A 25,954-nucleotide genomic window follows, 5' to 3' on the forward strand; every position below is an offset into this window, starting at 1 on the left:
ACCCAACCCTCTGGAAGAGAAGCCAATGTTCTTATCCTCTGAGGCAACTTTCTAATCCCTACAGTCTTTAACCTCCCTACATATTCCTTGCTCAGTAACTGTAGTGGAAACCTTATATCTAAAGTTTGATATTATACATGTGCAGTTGGGAGATTTTACTGGATATATATAGCAATTTTTATATTTTAAGAACTTTCTTTTCTGCCTCCTAATGATTTCCAATTACTTTAGACAAACAGTGATTGGATTTTGTATTATTTGCTCATTTTTCTTAAGATAAAAAACAGAATATTTTATGTAATACTCATTAAGCTTGTATTACTCAACATTGATATTTGAGAGACTTCTCCATTTTCTTTACTATTGGCTATTCATCATTCAACGGTATAAATTTGTTTCAATTATTTTATTTTTAAAGAATTGTTATTTAAATTTAAAAATCTTATTTTACATACCAATCTCAGTTCCCTCTCCCCCCCTTCTGCACACCTTTCCCCACCCAACATCCCATCCACTCCCCAGGGAAGGTGAGGCCTCCCATGGGAGATCATCAAAATCTGTCACATAATTTGGGGCAGGACTCAGGCTCTCCCCTGTGATTCTAGGCTGAGATAGTGTCCCTCAATAAGGAATGGGCTTCCAAAAAACATTCATGTGTGTTCAGTTTTTAATAGCCAAAATTATCACCAGCAGTTCATAAGAAGTTTCATATGCTTTGCAACTATATCAATATTTTAAAGGGTCAGAGTTTAAACTGCACCTATACTAAGCTGATTGCACTTTTCTAGTGTTTTCATTTTCCTTCAAAATAAAAAGTTTTCATTCTCCACTGCCATGCTGTGGTTAATTAGTCATTTGAATATTTTCCTGTGTAAACCCTATTTATTCTTTTTTCTTTGTTATGAATTGACTGGTTGGAAATATAATTTTATAGTGATCAAAACCCTTAATATATTCCAGATATAGTCTTCTGTAATGGGCACTTATATAGATACAAACAAAGATGATAATGCTTTTTATTATGTGGATCTTGTTTTTAGTGCCATTTTTCTGTTGAACAGTACAAAAGTCAACTATGGAAACAGAATGTAATCGTTTTCTTTTCCTTTTCTGGTGTAGGATTTATATTAAATGTTATCTTCAAAACCACAACCTGTGCTGGAAAATACCAAGTGTTGAAAATGATGTGGGCACTCCATTTTTCTTGATGGTGGTAGAGTAACTATTTTCTTTTACTCTTAAAAGATTTATAGCTGTAATAAAGAAAAGGTTAAGAAAAAAGTTGCTTGACTGAAACCAATTTGGAAGTTGTAGGAAAGAGAAATTCTTGATACATGATACAGTGAGGTGAGTCTGAGGCATTACCAATTATTTAACAACATGACACTGAATTCTATGTTCCATGTATCTGAGCTATACACTATATCTGTTATGCCTGGTACACCATTTTCTTCTAAAAAATGATCATGTGCAAAACTTTTCTTAGTTATATCCTGTTGCCTTAAATTATTTAAAAAGAAAAATTAATTTTACTTTCTGTCAAAAATATTGAGCACAATACTTCTAAAAAATGGCACTGGCATGGTTATAATGTTCTATGTCAAGGTTCTGCTTTGTTTTATTTTTTCTTCCATCCAGTTGTAATAGGCAAAATAGTCATAATTTTTAGAAATATGTGCTGCTCATCACTGATAAATATGTGTATATATATATATATATATATATATATATATATATATATATATATCAGTAAGTTATTCTATAGGATCTTGCAAACTTGTGCAACCAACAAGTTTGTTAACATTGCTGGGTTTCATGCCACTGATACTCTAGAACTTACATTTGTAGGACTACACATAACCAGCCCTTTAAGTCATTTATTAGAATAATGGTAAACATAAGCTCCAATATCAGAGAAAGCTGAAGATTCACCAGATGCTCATAATGGCTTTCCATTTATATTTTCCCTACAAAGTCAAGTTTGTATCCTTTTTTTCTATTGTTACCATTTCACTCAAATGCAAAGCATCTGGTTCTTTTTTGTTAACTACAATATATTTCTTTGCTTTCTTTATATGTTTGTTTCCATTGCTAATTTTCATCTTGCTGCACAGTTTTTCCTCTCAACCTTTTAGACATATTCCTTCTAAGCTTTCAAATCATTCCTCTGGCCATTTAACATTAAGTTAGCTGAGTCATTCTTGTCCATAAAGCACTGCTGGTAGCAAACATCGTAACTGCTGAAATGGTCAATATGGATATGCTTGGCTCAGGTCAGTCTCCAGTGAGTAGTGTTGTGTAGGTAATACAGCAACTTTCAGAAGTGCATTTGTTCTGTAGATTTCTCCAGGGCATTGCATTGTGCTATACTTGCCACTCAGACTCTAAGGGACCCTTAGGGAATAGTTTAATATTTGACAGTGTCTGAGAAATTCAATGCATATGCAAGGACTTAGAAACACTAATATTGGGTAGGTCTACTATCATCACTTATAATTATTTATGTAAGTATATGTATAACAATGTTCTTGGCTCATTTATACACATATGGAATATATATTTAAATAAAGACATAGAAGCAGAGAGAAGGCCAGTTAGAGGAAGAAAGAGAAACAGAAACAAGAGAAGGTGATGAAAAATGTATGACCAAAATACATTAGATTCATGAGTGAAATATATCAAAGTATTATAATGAAACTATTATTTTAAATGATATATTGGTATTAAGCAAAATATAGGGTAGCAGTATCATTGATACATCAAAATTAATTTTTTATATTAGAATTTTGTTCAATTAGGAAAGTCAAAACAAGAATATAAAATGCCAGCCCTTGTATTGAAGCAAAGAAAAAAAATTAATAAAAATGCATGCACTGTATTTTTCCATTCAAGTAAAAGTTAAAACTTAATATATTTATGTAATTAAAACTACATATAAGATCTCAGCCAGAAGGACTGTGCAGTCTAAGGGACCTCAGACAGTGGAACCAGGATGTATCCCTGGTGCACAAAAGGAACTTGCGAACACATCCCCCATGGATGGATACTGCCTTAACTTAGAGACAGGAGAGACATCCTAGTCCCTACTTCAAATGACCTGACAGATCTACATGACCCCACCTGGATGGCATTGCCCTACATGTGAAATTGGGGTGGGGGGATGAGAGGGGAGGGTAGTCAGGGTGCATGTGAGGGGGCAGAGAATGTAAAAGGGAGGAAGGGAGAGGGAACTGGGATCGATATATAAATTATTAATAAATTAAATAAAAATAAAAAGAGAAAAAAACTACAGATAATGGCTCATGTGAGACAGAAAATAATTTAAGGGATTCTGTATTTGAAATGAATAATTATCTAAGAATGTATTGTATCAATAATTATGAGTGTTTATTTTATTGTATCTTCTTTTTGACATTTAATTTCTTTCTTGGAATTTTTATGTGTAGTGTTGTTTGTCCCAGATATACATGTGTTTGCATTATCTTGTAGGTGCTAAGAATCAAACCCTGGTCCTATAAAAGTGCAGTCATTAGCCTTAATTTCTAGAACATCTTTCCAGTCCCTTCCCTTTATTACATCTTTTAGAAATCTCCAATGGTTACACGTATTGTTTGTATATGTTGTGATATTATTTTTATTCTCCATAATAAGTTTTATCTTCAATGTAAGAATAAAAGATAAATGTAAAATAAGATCATTTATCAGAAATAGTTTTTAAAATTTGTGACAAATTCTTGGTCAATAAGAAACAAATTTGTAAGAGCAACAATACATGGTGAGTACATTGTAGGCAGAACATTGTGTTAATACATTTTTCAATATTTATAATTTTTTAAAATTTCATTTTTCATTACAGCCATAGTACTCCCTCCCAACAATCCTACCACCACCCCTCATCTCCCCGCTCAAGCCCACCACCATCCTCTCCTCACAAAGAGTAAGGGCTCATGTGTGGGAGTTCAACAAAGCCTGACCCATTAAGTTTAAGTAGGACCAAGACCCTCCCCCATGCATTAAGGCTGAGCATAACATCCCACCATAGTAAACTGGATTCAACAAGCTAGTTCATGCAGCAGGAATAAATACTGGTACTTCAGTCAGGAGACCCTCAGATAGACCCAGATGCACAATTGTCTCTAAAATGCACAGGGTTGTGTTCAGTCCCATGGAGGCTACATGGCTGTGGGGCTATAGTTCATAAGTTCCTACAAGCCTGGTTCAGCTTTCTGTGTAGATTTTCCCTTCATTTCTTGATCTCCCTTGCCCATGTATTCCCACCTCCCTCTCTTCTCCTGGATTCAGGGAGCTCGCCCTTGTGCTTGGTTTAGGATTTCTTACCTGGTTCCATCAATTACTGAGTGAAGGCTCTATGATAACTGTTGGGCTATTAACAAGTCTGATAAAGCAGAAGGCCAGTCCAGGCATCCTCTCCACTATAAATAGGAGTCTTAACTGGAGTCATCCTTGTGGATTCCCTTGCAGCAGATTTCTCCCTAACATCAAAATGGCTCTCTTGATCAAGATATTTCTTTCATTACTCTCATTTCATCCCTCTCCCAACTTGACCATGCTATTCCCTCATGTTCTTATTCCTCATCTTCTCCCCTTTACCACCTCCCCACCCACAGTTTACTCAGGAGATCTCATCTAATTCCCCTTCCCAGGGAGATCCATTTTTATCTCTTAGGATTCTCTGTCTTACCTAGATTCTCTAGAGCTGTGGGTTGTAGTCTGGTTATCCTTTACATCTAGAAACCACTAATGATAGGATACATAACCTTTTTGTCTTTCTGAGTCTGGGTTACCTCACTTGGAATAATTTTTTTCTAGCCCCATCCATTTGTTTATAAATTGCATCACATTTTCCTTATGCATTCTTCAGTTGAAGAGAAGTGAGGGAGGGAGAGAGGGAAGGAGGAAGGAAAGAAGAAAGGAAGCTGATCTTTCTAATGAATCTGAAAGCATTGAAAGTGGAGGAGGTATCACACCACATTAATACTTTTATACTATAAAGCTGAATGAACTAAAACAATGTGATACTTTACATAAGCAGATTCATAGACAAATGAAACATAATAGGCAACCTAGAAATTCATAGCCAACTTAAATTTTAGAAAAGAAGCCAAGAAATGCATACCTACTGAACAGTCTTAATCTTTCTAGTTATCAGTTACTTTAGTATACTAGTAGTCCTAGATTAAATAAGTCCAGAGGCAGTATGTCTTAATATTTATTGAAATAGTTTTCTATAAAATAATATGCTATATTACCTTGGCTTCAGACTTATAATGTTAATTTAACTCATTATTTAAAATATTTGCTTGCACTGGATTTATTCTTAACAGTTTTACTTACCAAGGTCCTAAAAGTGATGCTATGCATATAGACAATAGATGGAAATGAATATAGAAAAAATAAATAGTCATATAGACAACGAGATAATTTACATATATAGAGGACATGCCACATAAATTTGTTTATTTGTCCAGCAAGAAAATTGCTCAATTTCCAAGATATGATTTTAAAAAAATCTCTGATATATAACCAAAACACAAGTCAAATAATCAAATAGATAAAAATAAGACATTGGTGTGGGCAATACAGACAAGAGAAGCAAACAATGAACAAATACAGCTACATTAGTCTTTCCTTTTATTTATTTATTTATTCTTATTTTACATATCTATCCCACTTCCCTCTCCTTCCCTCCCTCCCACTCTCCCTCCCATGCCCCCCAGACCACCCTCCCATCCCATTCCTCTCCCTACTCTACAGGGAGTGTGGTTCCTTCCAGAAGAGGTCAAAAAAATCTGTCAAGTCATTTGGAGTAGCGACTAGGCTCTGCCTCCTGCCTCTAGGTTAAGGGAGTATCCATCCATGGGGAATGTGCTCCCAATTCCTTTGGTGCACCAGGGATACATCCTGGTTCCACTGTCAGAGGTTCCTTAGACTGTCCAGGCTTTCTAACTGGGACCCATGTTCAGGGGGTCTGAGTCAGTCCAATGCTGGACACAGTTATTAGTCTGGGTGCCCATTAGCTCCTCCTTTTTCTGGTCAGCTGTCTCTGTGGGTTTTGTTAGCCTGGTCTTGTCCTCCCTCTCCACATCTGGATTCCAGTTTGGCTGAATTTTTAACTGTGGGTATCTACTTCTGTTTTCATCAGTTACTAGATGAGGGCTCTAGGATGGTGGATAAGTTAGTCACCAATCTCATTATCAGGGAAGGGCATTTATGGTAGCCTTTCCGCTGTTGCTCAGATTGTTAGTTTGGGGTCATTCTCGTAGGTCTCTGGACAATTCTCTAGGGTCAGTTTTCTTTTGAAACATATAATGGCTCTCTCTTTTATGATATCTCTCACTCTCTCTTTTCTCTCATCTGTTCCTTTCTTGACTCAATGTTCCCAGTCCCACATGCTTTCATCTTCTCCCCTTCTTTCTCCTAGCTCCTACTCTACTCACTCTCCCTGCCCCCACTCGCTATATGATCAGGAGATCTTATTCCTTTCCCATTCTGTGAAGGAACATATATGAATCTCTTAGACTCCTCCTTGCATCTTATTTTCTCTGGCAGTGTGAATTATAGGCTGGTGATCCTTTGCTCTGTGTCTAAAATCCATATATGAGTGTGTAAATATCATGTTCTTCTTTCTGTGACTTGTTTACCTCATTCAGGATGGTTTCTTCAAATTCTATACATTTGCCTGCGAATTACAAGATTTGTCTTTTCCAAAAGAAAAATATATTATGAAAAGAAAACAAATAGTGAAATTCAAAATTTTTCTTTTCACAACCATATATCTGATAAAGGTTACTGTATATATTATAAGTTTCCATCACTTTGACAAAATCTCAGATGTAATAAACTTATAAGGAAAATTACTTATTTTGGATGATGGTTTCATGGTTCAGTCTGTGTTACTTAGCTTCATTCTTTGAGCCTAATAAAAGGCCAAGTTCATGGTAGATCAAGGTTAATTTCACCATGGCAGCCAAAACGCAAAACCAAAATGGAGAAAGAAATATTGACCAAACAGAAAAACTAGTCTATGCTATGTTCTCAGTTGCTTACTTTTTTAATTAGTACCCATCTCCCACAATATTCCACCATCTTCCAATTCTATCATCAGGTGGAGAACAAGTCATATAAGCTTTAAGAGTATATGTAAAACATGCATGCACACACACACACACACCATAGTATGTCATCCCTGGGTCACAAAGACTCTTGTCCTTCTCAAAGTGCAAACTGAATTCAATTCATTTCCATGATTTCCAAATGTGTTAACAATATTGTTTCAAATTCCTTGACCAAAAGTGTCCTTCAAAATGTTTGATTTTTAAGGGTTTCTAAAACTCTACAAAGGAGGTATTTGTTTATATAATCTGGTAGCACAGGGATAGTTTTCTCATTTAAAAAGAGAAGATAGGAAGTAAATGGCAAGGAAAACTTGGAAAAAATGGAGATTGAAGACTATCAGTACAGAAGTTCAATTGAATAACTGTCAAGTATTTAGTTGATGATATAAGTTCTAACATGCTTGGGAACTGTTAGGTATAAGGTTTCCTCCTGCCTCCTGGTCTTGTCCTGCCGCCGTGCCAGCCCCAAATAATACACAGAGACTTAAGTATTAACCCATTCCTGGTTCCACTGTCAGAAGTCCCTTAGATTGCCCAGGCGTTCAAACAGAGACCCATATTCAGGGATCTGAGTCATTCCAATGCTGTATTCCCAGCTATCAGTCTGGTGGGCCGATAAGCTCGTCCTTGTTCAGGTCAGCTGTCTCTGTCTGTTTTCAAACAATGACAGGGATATTTTTGGATCAGAAATATATTATCCAAAGAATATAAGTGACTCAAACAGCTCAACATTGAGTAAGCAACCCACATCCAACTAAAAATATCAAATGAGCCTGAGCAGAAATACATAAGAAATAATAGGCAAATGAATACATGTATGGAAAATGTTCAAAACAAATAGAAAGAAAATGTAAACTAAAACATGGTGAAATGAATTCTCACTTCAATTAGAATTGCTATTATTAAAACAGACCTAAGGCAAAACACAGGAAATGTTGGTATAAATTTGCATACTTGACTAGTTTTGATATAACTATATATATATTAGCACAGCTATTAAAAAGCAGCAGAATATCCTCAAAAATTAGACACAAAAGGGTTACATTTTTGAGCAATACAACTACTGTGTGTGAATACAATGGAAAGACATTTAACATGTCAAACAAATGTCTTTCCTACCTTACTTATTATTGTACCCTTATCTACAACAATAAAGATAGTGTTTACTTAAGTGTACATCAGTGGATGACTCCTTAAAGAAATTGTTATTAATTTACACAGTGAAAGTTATTAATTCATAAAATGAATTTCTATTATTTAATGTTTTAAAACTAAAGCCATTTATTTTTACCAGTGTCTGTGGACAGGAATTCACATTTAACATTTATAGAAATATATTCTTAATCTGTAGAAATACTGTATAACAGCCATAGTATACTACATTTTAAGCAGAAGCAAAATGCATAGCGTGCTTTAGCAGTCATTGATTATAGGTTCCCATGGGGACTGTTAGTGAAATTTTACATTGCCCCATTTAATAATCTTGACCAGATAACATCAGGATTTCTCTAATGTATTTGGCAGGTAGAATATTTCCAGAGTTGTTTTCTGTAATTAATGACATCTGATAATGTTTCCTAACTTTTTAATTAAATAAGACATTGTGGCACAGTACCTGACTAGATGCTAAAATATCATATACAAATAAAAGCCAGGAAATATGAATTTAACTCAGTGTCATTTTGACCTCTTTAAGGATATTTAGTTATTTTTAAATTAGATACTGTAATGCCCACAGAATAAGGGAAAAAAAAATAAAAACCTGTGTGAACAGCTTAAAGGTTAAATACAGAAACATTAGGAAATGAAAATCTACTTGAATCATCAATCATGATTTTCTCCATCACTAGCCAGAAATGCATGTATTATTGTAGGTATAAGTGTGTGTGTGTGTTTGTGTGTTTGTGTGTGTGTGTGTGTGTGTGTGTGTGTGTATGTGTGTGTTTAGTGACAAAAAAATCAACAATCTCTTTTCCTCAGCAAGTGACCATTTAGGAGATATTGCATTGACTATTGCCCAATGCAAATACATACTTCTCTGACAAAGGCTAAGAGCAGAGCCAGTCAGTAGAAATAAAGACTAACATTTAGGTAATATTTTGGTCATTATGTACATGCAAAAAAAAAGATAAAAAGTGGGAATGGCAGTTTTCCCCTTATGGTATATGATATCCCCAGCCATGTATTTTAGGATTTTATCCAGGATTACAAAACAAAGCATAAATGCCTCCAATGGACTGGGTCTAAAATCTAAGAAGAAAGCACTTAACCTCCTTAAAAATCAAGCTCCAATTGTTCCAGGGAACACATTTTGTATAGTAGGCTGTCAATGGAGCTCACACAATTCACTGATTGGGAAGACTGTTGATTATTTATTCCATTCCCAGAGCCTTCATACCACTTTCTGCCATTATATAAGCTAGTCAGCTAGGAAGAAGTATTCATGTTACTTCCAGTTTGGCTTTCTGTGTTCCACATTTAAATGCATTGTGACTTCAGCAATGAGGTCTCATTATTTCTTGTGAGTAACAAATATACAAGGCAAGATTCTTCAAAGTATGGCAGATGTAACCAAAAATTCCTAAGGACCTTCTTAAATCTGACAATGAGATTTTTGTTCAATGGGGTTCCTGTATTCACACATTTAAAAAGTTGTCATTGAACTTGACCAAGTGACTCAATTTCTCTGATTGTATTCAAGTCCTGATAGTCTGTCCTTTCACAATACATTCTACTAAGTAGACTTTCCACTGAACTTATTTGAGTTTGCATTTATTTTGTTCCTATAATTATTTGTTTTTAAATCCATATTTCTATTCTATTTCAGTTCTTTATACAATACTATTTTTATACATTTTATTGACTTCCTTATTCATTTAGATGATTGATTTTCTTTTAGGAACTTACTTAACAGTTTATTCATGTCTTCATTCACTAGTTGAACATAATTCAATCATTAATCATTATTTTTATTTCTATGTTCAGAATTTCCTGTAAGTCATTCTTATCAGAGGTGGCCAAGGGTCTTAAAGTTTTTGAAGGAGACATGTTATCAAGGTTTGAAGTTATTTGTAATTTTGTATTGAGAATTGACCAGCAATTACTAAATTGCTAGTTTAAACATGTTCTTCCTGTTTTTTTTTTTCTGATTCTTTGGTAATTACACATCATGTACCCTAATGCGCCGATACCTACCCCTCACACTTGCAGTGCCCCAACACTGAAAACTAAAAAAGAAATAATAAAAGTAAAATAAAGATAAAAATAAATCAATGATAAAATATATAAAAATACAAATAAGAATATCAGAATCATTTAAAAAGCAAATACAACAAAACAAAACACTGAATTTCCCCACCTTTGTCACTTCTCCATCACCTCTTCATTCATCTTAGTAGTAAGGGAATTTGCTGTGTATCATGCAGTATAACCTTTTATCCAAATAGCTTTACTTGCAAATATCAATCATATAATATGTTGTTGGTCAGGTGAAAGATCTCTGTTTTCTGCTATACCATCAATAATGGACCCTAATTTAAACTCCATGGATATCCTGCTGTTGTCCTGAGACATGGATAACATGCCCTTTCTTTCCACAGGACTCCTCCAGAAAGGCATATATGGGTAAGATGTTGGCGTGCACCAAATCAAAGCCTTGAATGTATACCTGAGTGGCTGCTAAGCTAGTCAGTTGGGGCAGGTGGGATCAGTACACTCAGATGGAGATGTGGCGTCAGAGGTGAGCTCTGCATGCCTGTGGTATGTGGTAGGGCCAAATTGAGATTAATTTCATCACAATTCCCATATAGTGAGAAAGAAAAGCCCATTTTGATACAAGAGGCACACAAAACACCAAATGGACAGGAGAAAAAATAATCCATCATCATTTGACTGTTAAATACTAAAATATAGAAAACAAAGGAAAAGGATGATAAGCTACAAGAGGGAAAGTCCAGATAGAGATTGATTCACAAAATATCAGCTGATTTTTCAAAGGAAAGATCAAAGAGAAAAGTTGTTTAAAATGTATCGTTCATATTGTGAAATATCACAACTATGACCCTGAAAAAAATCTACCTGTAATAACCTGTGGAAAAGATTAAAAATGATGATACAGTCTGGCTAAAGGAATTTATAACCACTAAACACGCCCTACTCTTGATATTGAGTGCTGAACCCTGAAGGGAAAAAATATGTAAATATTTAAAATAAAAAACTAAATGAATTTCTACTGTTCATAACATTATGAACAAGATCTTGTGAAATTAAATAAGCTATGAACAAAATGAAAACTACCATATAATATCAATTATATGTGAAAAAACCTTTATAACATTTATTTAACACAGGTTTTTTTAAAGGCCACATGTCCTTTTATTATTATTATTTTACATGTCGATCCCAGTTCCCTCTGCCTCCCTCCCTCCCTCCCCCTCCCTTTTACCCTCTCTGCCCTCTCACATGCACCCTGACCACCCTCCCCTTCCATCCCTCCCACCCCAGTTCCACATGTAGGGCAATGCCATCCAGGTAGGGTCATGTAAATCTGTCAAGTCATTTGAAATAGGGACTAGGACTTCTCTCCTGTCTCTAGGTTAAGGGAGTATCCCTCCATGGGGGATGTGTCTGCAAGGTCCTTTTGTGCACCAGGAATACATCCTGGTTCCACTGTCTGAGGTCTTTTAGACTGCTCAGTCCTTCTAGATGAGACCCATATTAAGAGGTCTGAGTAAGTCCCATAATGATTCCCAGCTATTAGTCTGGGGTCCCGTTAGCTCCTCCTTGGTCAGGTCATCTGTCTCTATGTGTTTCTGCAACCTGGTCTTGTCCTCTCCCTCTGAATCTGGATTCTAATTCTACTCGGTGTTTAGTTATGGGTGTTTGCTTCTATTTCCAACAGGTACTAGATGAGGGCTCCATGATGGTGAATAAGTTGGTTGTTGATTCTCACTATATGGGAAGGTCATTTATGGTAGCTTTTCCAAGGTTGCTCAAATTGTTAGTTGGAGGCAGTCTTGTAGGTCTCTAGACCTTTCTTTATGTTCAGTTTTCTCTTCCAACCGATAATGGCTCCCTCTTTTAAGTTCTCTCTCTCTCTCTCTTTCTCCCTCTCTCTCTCTCTCTGTCTCTGGATCACCAGCCTATAATTCACACCACCAGAGGAACTTGGATACAAGGTGTATTCTTAGAGATTCATATAAAGTCCCTCACAGATGGGGGAAGGGCCAAGTCCCACAGAGCACATGGGAAGTGGGGGGGCAGTGAATGGAGAGAGAAGTAGCAGAAAGAGAAGGGGAGGAGAGGAAATTACATGGGACTAGGAAGATTTAATTAGGGTAGGAATAGAAGACAGAAATAGTTTTATGAAAGTTTCCAGGGGTTGAGGTTTGTATGAAAGATGCTATAAAAAAAGTTTCCAAAATATACAGACTTTGTTTAGAAGGAGTAAGTACAATAAATCTATTGTATAGCATGGTGACAACATTTTGTTGTTTTGTTTGTGTTTTTGTTTGTTTGTTTTAAGGAGGAGGGTTCACTATATAGCCTTGCTAAACTAAATGTATGTAGAACAGGTTTACCTTTTATTAATAGAGATCTCTTGTCTCTGTCTCCTGAGTGCTGGGGTGACTACATTTTATAGAGTTCGGATGTAATGTTAACACAAAAATGTTAATGATGTAGTAATATACATGTCAATCATCCATATTCACTTATTCCACAATATTAGCATTTTATTCTATGATTCTTATTTGATTCTTTCATATACTATCTTTACATTTAATTACTCACATATAAAAATAGTGACATTGTATTTAATGTAGATGGGTATTTTGTCTGCATGTATGATTGTGAAATACATGTGTGCTGATGCCCTTGCAGGTCAGTAGAGGACTTCTGATTCAGGGGGCTGGTATTACAGGGATTTGTGTGGCAAAATGTGAGTGCTTTGAAACAGTCCTTTGGAAGACCAGCCATTGATCATAATAGCTGAATCGTCTCTCCAGCACCAAACTCCTAGTTTTTAATACATACTAAACTTTTAAACATGTAAATTAATCTATGAACCATGGTCATTTCAAATTCCATATTTGATACTTACTCTTCTGTATTATGAGATTTATTTATTTTAATCAAAGGCTTTCTTATGATTTTTATGTGTGTTTAAGACATCATTAGTTTCAGTAATGAATTGTGAGCATAATTAGATTTAACAGAAAAACTAAGTTTATTTTGGTAAGTTATTATTATTAAAATATTATTGTATTGACAAGGTAATAATTTATTTAATTCATAGTGAATGCCAGAGATAACTATTTTAAAAGTAGAAATGGAAATGTGTTGTAAATTTGCTTGAATATTGTTAGAACATTTTCTTATAGAATTGCTCAATTTTCTTGAGTAATTTCCTTGATTTTGTTTTTTATTTTTATTTTTGATTAATTTGCTGTAGCATAAGCTTTGAGTTTATATGGTACTAATTTTTGTTTTAAAGACAATGACATAAGAGTGTTTGTTTCATTCTTTTCTACACTTCATTAATTTTAAGCCTTTGCATAGAGTATCTTTCAATGAGATAATTTTTACACTGTTGTTGCTTATTTAAACTAATTCATTTTTTTTTTAGTTTCAAGTGTTTCAATAATGGTCTGGTGAAACATAATAGAAAGTAGACTATTAATTTAACCAATTGTGGTGACAGTTATTTTTTTACAGTGTTAATTTACACATTCCAAAAATTCAAGAAGATAAAAGAATGGCTTTATCATCAAAAGTGGGTTGTTGATACATTAGGAATATAATGTCAATCATATATAAACATGTTTAATATTTTATATGCATATCTTAGAGATTGTTTAAAATACACACATATGCACATTAGTTAATTTTAAATATCAAAGTAAGAAAATCCAATTAAAATATGTAAATGTCTTTTGGAAAGGGGCATAATTTACTGTATTTAGTAAATACACAGTTCTAATCATGTATGTTTGCAAATGTCTCTAACTGCTCGATATCTGCATAGAATTTTATTGAGTACAATGAAATGCTTTGTTTTCAAAGAAAAATTTCTTTCCTAGTACTACAGTAAAATTTATAAAATTGCTGAGAATAAGTGTTGGTTAGGGGGACTATTATATAATTTCTAGAATTATTTATGTTGCAGCAAACTGATGTCATTTCTATATTTATTAAGAAATTGAGGATTAGTGTTTTATACTAAAAAAAAAATCACTCAAATTAGGGCTAGATTATGAATATTCCAAACAGGGTAAAAAATCATTAACCCATTTTTATTGCATTAAATAAAAAATTAACTTGCTAATGAACAAAATGATTACTGAAAATTATAATGGGATGTTCAACTCCTTCAGTGAAAAAGATTTAGCAGGAGATAAAAGACTTAAGCCAAATTGAAGATTACCTTTCTTCCTTACCAAGTAGGTTGTTTTGAAGTACTTATTTTATAAGTGTACATGTTATTTCTATGATTTTAGGTATATCACATAATTTCTCAGAGCTCTTATCTTTATTTTTACAATGAAGTCAATGGTATTATCCCTCTATGATTCTTTCATGAATTAAATGAAACATTTCCTAGGAAATATGCTCTAAACTCTAAATCAATAAAATATTACATTCAAACAAAATAATTTGACTAATTGAAAACACACTCAATTTGTGAAGTTTTTTGTAACTTAGAAACCAATTACTTATATAAAATAATTTAATTTAAATGATTCCTGTGGTTATTTGATTGTAATTGGCCCCCATAAACTCATAGGGAATGACATTATTAGGAGATATGGTTTTGTGGTTGTAGTTGCGGCCTTTTTGGAGAAAGTGTGTTAAGTGTGGGGATGGTCTTTGAGGTCTCTCTTGTTCAAGCTTTACTCAGTATGACAGTCAGGCCACTTCCTGTTGCCTTCTGATCAAGATGTATCCAGTACCATTTCTGCCTGCATGCTGCCATGCTCCCCACTACTGAACTGCTGAAAAATTAAGTGAACCACTACTATTAATGTTTTCCTTTATAAAAGTTGTCATGATAATGTGTCTTTTCACAGCAATAGAAACCCAATGAAGACAATTCCTTTCTATTTGTGAATAGCATTTTAACAAACATCTTTTTATCTAGTTACACACACACACACACACACACACACACACACCACAAATTGTATTTAAATATAGGTCCAATAAATTGATTTTCTACTGTGGCTTCCTACTTTAGCAAGACTTCACTTTATTTCTGTAACTAAATAAGAATGGATATGTTATACATGCACAATGTGTCCTGTAGAATAAGGCTTTCCCTATAATGAATTTGCAGTGTTAGTATGCATGGAAGCTAATTGCCCATTTTTTCACTCCTTCCATCAAGCTGCTGGGAATTCCTGGAGGATATCTTACAACAATGTGGGTTGATACCTCTATAATTATCTCCAAACTCAGCTAATTATCCCTCTGCTCCATTTCCCACAGTGACTATTATATCAATTACCCTCAAGTTCATAAGGTAAACCTTTCAATCATCAGCTTCATACCTTCATATAAAATAGAAGCAATCAAGAAATTCATCTAATTTCTTTTCGCCTTATCTTCAATATTATTTTTATCTACTTCCAAGGTTAGCCATTTCCCTTCAGTTTCACACAATTAATCCCCATTTTCCTCCATACAGATAATTCTTATTTTTTTTCTGTTGGAGTGACTTTTTTATTTCAAAATGTCGCTTTTTGATATTCACTATCAAAACAGTTGCACTATAGGGTTCTTTCTCCCAACAGAGCAGAGAACAAATAAGCTGGTAAGCTGCAGCATGCCTACCTAACAGACCTCATAGAGACTGGCTGAACATGGCAATTGGATGGGGACAACTTGCCCAATCAGCACACCACCAGCCCACAGACTGCAAAGAATTCTCACAGCCCCTAGGTTGACCAAGACCACCAAAAGCAAAATTTCAAACTAATATAGATTGTAAAATGTTCTCTTTACATAGCTATTCAAAATTTCTCCAGCACCGACTAACACAAAGCACAATGAGATGGCACTTTAGAGACAGGAGCTTCGGGAATGGTGACTCCCATGTAGCTAAATCAGTGGCACACACATAAAAATTTTCCTTTTCTCTGTGTGTGTGGAGCGGACACATTAAGTGGTCACCTCAACATCAAGGGACAAAATGGTCCATTCTGTGAGCAATTAGGAAAGCGGTAGAGATGAGACAAGGTTGGTCTCGGGGCTGGGTTGCACAGTAGCATGCTCACCTAGCATGGTAATGGCCCTGGGAAGTGGGGATGTCTCAGATGTCTCACTTATTTGGTCACATCTGATGGAAAAAGGTAAAAAATAAAAACAAAGTTAAAGTCATTCAAAGATATCAAAGCTGAAACCCTTCACAGCACAGGAGAGCTTTTTGTTTTGGGCTGATTTCTAGATCCCCTGTAGTTAGGCTAGGACTGTCTGAGGTTTTCCACAGGGAAAGCCTGCCTAGGATCTGCTGGATGTCAGCAAAGGAGGCCCAGTCCTGTGTTCCTCCTCTATGGAGAGAACAGGAGTCTATTAGGCTGAAATGTTACCTTTGAGCCTTGAAAAGGAGCTGGGTTGCTGTTCCAAGCTGTGGAAGTGCTTGAAATGTTATAAATGGTTGCTAAGACATAAAGTAATCACAATGTGCATATCACAAGTGACCTGAAGACACTGCATTTCGCTCACATTCCCTTAAATAATGTTCCCAAATGTGCTCAGCCACTACAGCTGGAACTCTGGGAAGAGGCTGACATAGTTTTATGAAAAAGAAATGAGGGGGTAGACAGGAGTGGCAGGAGGGGAAAGCAGACTCCTGTTAAAAAGATCAGCCTTCAGTTTCAAGGTCAGCTTCAGGCAGGCTGGCCTCAGTTGGAGTCAGGGTCCGAGGGAGGAGCAGTCGCAGGGCAGGGTCTGGGGGTGCTCTGCATCTCGTTCCGGTCTGGCAGATTCAGGTCCAGTTTCCTTTGTGTACAGAGGTGCTCCTCTTTGGTGCACCTCAGCTTATATTCCAAGTCATCAATGGTCTTTTCCAGTTTGGCTACTGATCTTGCAGTGAATTCAGCTCGAGTCTCTGCCTCCTTGAATTTTTCAGTGAGAATCCTTATCTCCTCGTTATACTTGTCTTCTTTTTTGAGAATACTTTAGCAGTACTCAGACACTTCAGGTTTTGTTCCATCAGTCTGATCTGCTCATCCATCTCTCCACAACAGGACTCTGTCAGCTCGGCTTGTTCCTCCGTGCATTCCAAGTCTCCTTCAACTAGAAAAGGAGACCTGCCTATTCATGTGGGACCACTTGTAATTTCCACCTGCATGGTCTTTGACCCCCAACTCCAGTACTCTGCTGGTGTCCCGGGCCCCCTTCCCAGAGATCAGCCCAGCCTTTGTCTTCTTCAGCCAGCCATTGGCTAGAGGTGAGTATGGGTCCAATTGGGGCTGCCTCTCCCCTACAACCTCCCCCCAACTCCCTGCGTTGGCCCCTGATCCCTCTGATCCTGTGTCCTATCCCCATCGAGAGCACCCTTGGAGTTCTGATACACCCCCACCCATCCCCAACTCGAGGCTGTCTCCCGTACACTTTGCCCTTCCCTGCCCACTGTCCTGCCACTCTGGTTGAGCACTGAGTCAGAGGATGGAGCCAACAGTCCACACTACTTCAGGGACTTCTCGGAGAAACTCTGAACAAAGGAGACCTGCCTACCCATGCGGGACCACCTGTAATTTCTACCTGCTTGGTCTCTGACCCCCACCTCCAGTCCTTTGCTGAAGTCCCAGGACCCTCCCAGACATCCGCCTATCTCGGAGGGTCCACTCTGAGTTCCTGCCTGTAAGATCCTTGACATTCAAAGCAGTGCCTCTGCTAAAGAAAAAGGCCTCAGCTGGACAGTGCCAGTTCCCAGTGAGATCCCACTATCTGTGCAGAAATATTCCAGTATAAGACCAAACATTATCCTCTTCTGCCAGCCATTGGCTCCAGGCATAGTATAGAGTCCACAATATGGAGGACTTCTTGGAGTGAATCTGAACACAGGAGACCTGCTTATCCACGCGGAACCACCCATAATTCCAACCTGCTTGGTCTCTGACCCCCACCTTCAGTCCTCTACTGGAGTCCTGGGCCCATCCCACAGACCCTCCTGTCTCTGGGGGACCACTCTGAGTTTTTGCAGGCAACTTCTACTAGATCATCATCCCTGACCCCATCCCTGGGTCCCTGTCTGCTGAGAGACCTCCTATAGCACTGGGACCACACAGAGCTAAAGATATTGAACCTCTGACCCACATAAGCCCTCCAGGGAAGTACCATAGAGAAAGGGAGAGACCCCACCAACATTACTGGAAGAAGCTATGGGAAGACGGCAATACAAGAAAACACCTAACAACAGAAAGACAAGCATGACACCACCAGAATCTGCAGAATCTATACCAACTAGAAGGGAACACAACAACACAGAGGAATCAGAAGGGAACGACTTAAAAATTACCATCATAAAAATGATAGAGGACCACAAAGAAGATGTAAGAAAATCCCTCAAAGAAATGGAAGTAAAAACACACAAAAAGGTTGCAGAAATGAACTAATTCCTTAAGGAAAGTAAAGAAATTACAGAAAGCCAAGAAAAAAACAATGAAGCAGGTGAAGGAAATGATTCAAGACTTGAAAACTGAAATAAAGAAAATAAAGGCAACACAAACCAAAGAAATGCGGGAAATAGAAAAAACAGGGTAAAAAATCGGTAACTACAGATGCAAGCATAGCCAACAGAATTCAAGAGATGGAAGAAAGACTCTCAGGCGCAGAAGATAAACTAGAATAAATAGATTCATCGACCAAAGAAAATCATAAATCCAACAAATCCTTAACACAAAACATCCAGGAAATGTGGGACCCCTTGAAAAGGCCAAACCTAAGAATAATAGGCATAAAGGAAGGTGAGGAAGCGCCGCTCAAAGGTGCCAAAATCATATTCAACAAAATCATAGAGGAAAACTTTCCCAATCTGAAGAAGGACATGCTAATGAAAATACAAGAAACATACCTAACACTAAATAGGTTGAACAAAAGAAAAAAAAAATACCCTCGACATGTAATAATCAAAACAACTAGCATAAAAAATAAATAAAGAATATTAAGAGCAGCGAAGGAAAAAGGACAGGTAACATAAAAAGGCAGACCTATCAAAATTACACCTGAATTCTCCATGGAAACCCGCAAGGCCATAAGGTGCTGGATAGATGTTCTACATGTATTAAGAGAACATGGATGCCAGCCTAGGCTACTATACCAGGAATACTCTCAATCACTATAGATGGAGAAAACAAGATATTTAATGACAAAAGCAGATTTCCCAATATGTATCTGTAGTAAGGTATTTATTTTGTCTCCTTCTGTGGCACTGACCACTCCCATTGGTGAGTGTACCATGGGCAGAAGTGACCAGTGGAAGGAGGTCTGAGGAAGAGCCAGGGAATGCTCTTATGCTGGCATGACTCAGACAGGAGAGCATCCATTGAAACTTGCTGGTGTTCATCTGTCTTGGTTGTAAGTTATTTCTCCATGAATAAACATCTATTTGGCCTATTTGTTTATCCTGATCCTTATTTAACCTCAATATGTATCTACCAATCCAGCCCTACATAAGTATTGGAAGGAAAACTCCTACCCAAGGAAGGTAACTATGCCCACAAAAATGTAGGTGAGAGATAATCTAACTACACCAGAATCCAAGGGTAAAGCAGAACAAATATATTCACAATACCACTGCCAACAACAAGCCTAAAACAAACAAGCATCAACAATCAATGGACTTTACTCACCCACAACATTAATGGTCTTAACTAACATATAACAAGACACAGGATAATAGAATGGATACGAAGACAGAATCCATCCTTCTGCTGCATACAAGAAACACATCTAAGCTTCAATGATAGACATTACCTCAAAGTAAAGGGATGGGAAAAGATTTTCCAATCAAATGGAACCAAGAAGCAAGCAGGCATGGCTATCCAAATATCTCACAAGTTAGACTTCAAAGCAAAATTAATCAAAAGAGATGAAGACTGTCATTTTGTAGTCATTGCAGGAGAAAACCATCAACACAAAGTCTAAGTTCTGAACATCTATGCCCCTAATACAAAGGCACCCACATTCGTAAAAGTAATGTTACTAAAACTAAAAGCTCATATAAAACCTCACACACATATAGTGGGAGAATTCAATACAACACTCTCAACACTAGACAGGACCACAAATCAGAAATTCAACAAAGAAACCAAGTAACAAACACAAGTTATGTCTCAACTAGGGTGAAGAGACATCTATAGAACATTCCAATCAAACACAAAAGAATATACGTTATTTTCTGCTCCACATGGAACCTTATCTAAAATCGACCACATAGTAGGTGGCATAACAAACCTCAAAAGATACAACAGAATAGGAATAGTCCCCTGTATCATATCAGACCACCAAGCTTAAAAATTGGAATTCAACAACACAAACAGCAGAAAACATGCAAACTCATGGAAAATGAACAACGCGCAATTACACCACACCTGAGTCAAAGAAGAAATAAAGAAAGAAATTAAGGAATTTCTGATATTCAAGGAGAATGAGGACACAACATACCCGAACTTATGGGACACCTTCAAAGCAGTGCTATGAGGGAAGTTCATTGCACTAAGTGCCCATATGAAGAAAACAGTGGATGGTCACATAAGAGAATTAACACTGCAACTGAAAACCTTAGAACAGAGAGAATCAAACTCACCCCGTAATAGTAGACTCCAGGAAATGATCAACTTGAGGGCTGAAATCAACAAAATAGAAACCAGGAAAACAATACAAAAAATCAGTGCAATGAAGAGTTGGTTTTTTGAGAAAATCAACAAGATTGATAAAACTTTATCCAAACTAACAAAAAATCAGAGAGAGAACATGCAAATTAACAAAGTAAGAAATGAAAAGAGGAACAAAACAATGGACACAGAGGAAATCCAGACAATTTTCAGGTTATACTTTGAAAACCTGTATTCCACAAAAATTGAAAATTTAAAGGAATTGGACAAATTTCTGGATCACTATCACTTCAAAAATTAAATGAAGAAGAGACAAACAACTTAAATAGACCTATCACCCACAGTGAAATACAAGCAGTCATCGAAAGCCTTCCAACCAAAAAAATTCCAAGGCCAGATGTATTCAGTGCAGAATTCTACCAGACATTCAAGGAAGAACTAATACCACTACTCCTCAAACTGTTCCACAAAATAGAAACAGAAGGTTCATTGCCAAACTCTTTTTATGAGGCACAATAACATTGGTATCCAAGCCTCACAAAGAAACAACTAAGAAACTAAATTATAGACCAATATCCCAGATGATCATCGATGCAAAAACACTCAATAAAATGCTGGCAAATCGAATTCAAGAATACATCAGAGAAATCATCCACCATGACCAAGAAGGCTTCATCCCTGTAATGCAGTTATGGTATAACATATGAAAATCTATCAACTTGATCCACCATATGAACAAACTGAAAAAGAAAAACCATATGATTATCTCCCGAGATGCTGAAAAATCCTTCGACAAAATTCAACACTGTTTCATGGTAAAGGTCTTGGAGAGATCAGGGATTACAGGAACATACCTAAACATAATAAGAGCAATATACAGCAAACCAACTGCCAACATCAAACTGAATGAAGAGAACTAAAATCAGGAACAAGCCAAGGCTGCCCTTTCTCTCCATATCTCTTCAATATCGTTCAGAAAGTTCTAGCTAAAGCTATAAGACAACATAATGGGATCCAAACTGGAAAGGAAGAAGTCAAACTGTCTCTATTTGCATATGATATGATATTTTACATAAGTGACACAATAAACTCTACCAGGGAACTACTACAGCTGATAAACACCTTCAGCAAATTAACAGGATACAAGATAAACTAAAAAAATAACATTAGCCCTACATTTTTCAGACAACAGCGAGACAGAGAAAGACATCAGAGAAACATCACCCTTTACAATAGCCACAACCAACATAGAGTATGTAGGTGTAAAGCAATGAAAAGACCTATATAATAAGAACTTTGTGGCTCTAAAGAAAAAAATTAAAGGAGATACCAGAAAATGGAATGATCTCCCATGCTCTTGGATAGGTAGGATAAATATAGTAAAAACTGCAATTTTACCAAAAGCAATCTACACATTCTATGCAATCCCCATTAAAAACCCACCACAATTCTTCATTGACCTTGAAAGGATAATAATCAACTTTATATGGAAAAAAAAAAGACCCAGGATAGCCAAAACAACCCTATACAATAAAAGAACTTCAGGAGACATCACCATTTCTGACTTTAAACTCTACTACAGAGCTATAGTTCTGAAAACAGCCTGGTATTGGCACAAAAATAGACAAGTAGACCAATGGAATGGAATTGAAAATCCTGATATTAACCAACTCACCTATGAACAACTAATTTTTGACAAAACTGCTAAAATTTTACAGTGGGGCGGGGACAGCATTGTCAACAAATGGTGCTGATACAGTTGGAGGAGGGTGTGTAGAAAACTGCAAGTAGACCCATGTTTGTTGCCATGCACAAAACTCAAGTCCAAAATGGATCAAAGACCTCAACATCAATCCAGCCACATTGAACCTCTTAGAAGAGAAAGTAGGAGGTACCCTTGAACAAATTGGTATAGGAGACTGCTTCCTTCACATAACCCCAGGGGCACAGGCATTGAGAGAAACAATTAATAAATGGGACCTCTTCAAACTTAGAAGCTTCTGTAAGGCAAAGGACACAGTCAACATGACTAAATGTCAGCCCACAGATTGGGAAAAGATTTTCGCCAATCCTATATCTGACAAAGGGTTGATCTCCAAATGATACAAAGAACTCAAGAAACTAGTCAACAAAACACCAAATAACCCTATTAAAAAATGAGGTACAGAACTGAAGAAAGACATCTCAATAGAGGAAATCAAAAATGCTGAAAGACACTTAAGAAAGTGTTCAACATCCTTAGCTATCAGGTAAATGCAAATCAAAACAACTTTGAGATACCATCTTTCTCCTGCCAGAATGGCTAAAATTAGAAACACCAATGACAAATTATGCTGTAGAGGATGTGGACAAGGGGAACACTCCTCCACTAATGGTGGTAGTGCAAACTCGCACAGCCATATTGGAGATCAGTATGGTGGTTCCTCAGGAAAATGGGAATTAGTTTACCACAGGACCCGGCAATCCCCCTCTTAGGTATATACCCAAAGGATTCACATCCATGAAACAAAGACATCTGTTCAACTATGTTCATAGCAGCACTATTTGTAATAGTAAGAGCCTGAAAGCAACCTAGATGTCCCTCAATTGAAGAATGGATAATGAAGATGAGGCACATCTACACAATGGAATACTACTCTGCAGAAACAAATAATGGAATCTTGAAATTTGCAAGCAAGTGGATGGAACTTGAAGAAACCATCCTGAATGAGGTAACCCAGTCACAAAAACAGAAACACAGTATGTACTCACTCTGTATGGACTTTAGACTTGGAGCAAAGTATCACCAGCCTATAATTCACACCACCATAGGAACTAGGATACATGGTGTAGTCTAAGAAATTCATATAAATTCCCTCACAGAACCGGGAAGGGACAAGTCCCCCAGAACACAGGGGAAGTGGGGGGGGGCAGTGAATGGAGAGAAAAGTCGTAGAAAACTAGGGGGAGGAAAGGAAAACATATGCGACTAGGAAGACTGAGCCCTGTTAGGAATACAAGAGAGGGAGAGAAACAGGGAGAGAGAGAGAGAGAGGGAGAGAGAGAGAGATCATAAAAGAGGGAGCCAATATTGGTTTGAAGATAAAATTGAACCAAAGACAGGTCTAGAGATCTACAAGACTGCTGCCAATTAACAATTTGAGCATCTGTGGAAAGGCCACCATAAATGCCCTTCCCAGATAGTGAGATCGACATCTAACTTATCCATGGAGCCCTCATCTAATACCTTTTGGAAACTGGAGCAAATACCCATACATAAACAGTGAGTTGAACTAGAACCCAGATGCAGATGGAGAAGACAGACCAGACTGCAGAAACACATAGAGACAGCTTACCTGAACAAGGAGGAACTAATGGGCTCCCAGTCTGACAGCTGGGAAGCCAGCATGGGACTGATTCAGTGCCCCCTGACTATGGGTCTCAGCCAGAAGGACTGGGCAGTCTAAGGGACCTCAGGCAGTGGGGCTAGGGTGTATGCCTGGTACACAAAGTGACCTTGCGAAAACATCCCCCATGGAGGGATAACTGCCCTAACCTAGAAACAAGAGAGAAGCCCTATTCTCTACTTCACATGACCTGTCAGGTCTACATGACCCCAACTGGATGGCATTCCCCTACATATGGAATTGGTGTGGGGGGATGGGATGGGAGGGTGGTTTGGGTTCATGTGAGGGGCAGAGAGGGTAAAAGTGAGAGAGGGCGGGATAGGCAACTGAGATTGAAATGTAAAATAATAAATTAAATTTAAAAAAAGAAAATAAAAAAAAATAATCACCAACTAATGAGCCTCCTCTTCATACTTCCTATCTGCCCCTTCTGCGATGTGTATGGCTTCTTTTAGCTTTATTTCTTGTAGTTCCATCTTTAATTCATCTTTAGAGCTTGTTTTTCAATCATCTTCTTACCTCTTTTACTCTCATCAGCCTTTTCTGCTTCCTCTACCTTCTGCAGGGCAGTGGCAAGGGGCTCATGAGCATGGTTCATCTCTCTTCAACCATTCAAGGAGGCTATCTCAGATTAGGTCTGCTCCCTGGCCCGCTGTTCTCCCTTCATTTTCTACTGGAGATGCTCGGCCCTCTCCTAGGCATCATTCGCCTGCTGCAGAACCTGGATCGTGTGCTTCACTGCCTCAATGGTGGTGATCTCAGGCATGGTTCCCACCCAACTGTTTCTGGAATTCTGTTGCTACCTCCTCTGCTCTGCGTTGTAGCAGCTTCTCCTTCTCAACAGTTAATTCTTATAACAGTGATTCTTATAACAGTGATTTCCTCTTTTTGATGTTGATTTTGTATTCAAAGAAAATAACTAAACATAATAAAAGCTATAAATGGCAAACCAATGGCCAACATCATATTAAATGGAGAGAAACTCAACAAGAAAATACTACCCACTATCTCAATATATATTCAGTATAGAATTTGAAGTTCTAGCTAGAATAATAAAACAAAAATGAGATCAAGAAGATGTAAATTGGAAAGGAAGAAGTCAAAGAATCCCTTTTTGATAATCATGTAACAGTATACATAAGCAATGCTAAAAATTATAACAGAGGCCCCTACTGCTGATAAACCCCTTTAGTGAAGTGGACAGATTCAAGAATAACAAAAAAAAAAAAAAAAAAAAGCAAAAAATGCTGTATTCTTATGTACAAATGGTGAGTTGAGAAGGAAATAGATACAACACCTTTCATAATAGCCACAGATAATATAAAATATCTTGGGATAATTCTAAGCAAACCAGTGAAAGACCTGTATGATAACAACTCCATGTCTTTGAAGAAATAACTTAGAGAAGATAACAGAAGTTGGAAATATCTCCCATGTTCATGGATCAGTAGTATTCAAATAGTAAAAAATGGCCATCTTATCAAATGCAATCTACAGATTCAATGCAATCCCCATTAAAATTATAGCAGAATTCTTTACAAATCTTGAAAGAACAATGCTGATGTACTTTACAGTTTATTATAGAAGTAGCGATTAT

General features: G+C 36.9%; 1 pseudogene; it reads right to left on the reverse strand.

Moving 5' to 3' along the window:
• Positions 1 to 17,035: 17,035 nt before the first annotated feature.
• LOC127218492 (tropomyosin alpha-3 chain-like) lies at positions 17,036 to 25,123 on the reverse strand (annotated as a pseudogene).
• Positions 25,124 to 25,954: the final 831 nt, after the last annotated feature.

The sequence above is a fragment of the Phodopus roborovskii genome, unplaced genomic scaffold (assembly GCF_943737965.1).
Source record: "Phodopus roborovskii unplaced genomic scaffold, PHOROB, whole genome shotgun sequence".
In the NCBI taxonomy this organism is placed as follows: Eukaryota; Metazoa; Chordata; class Mammalia; order Rodentia; family Cricetidae; genus Phodopus; species Phodopus roborovskii.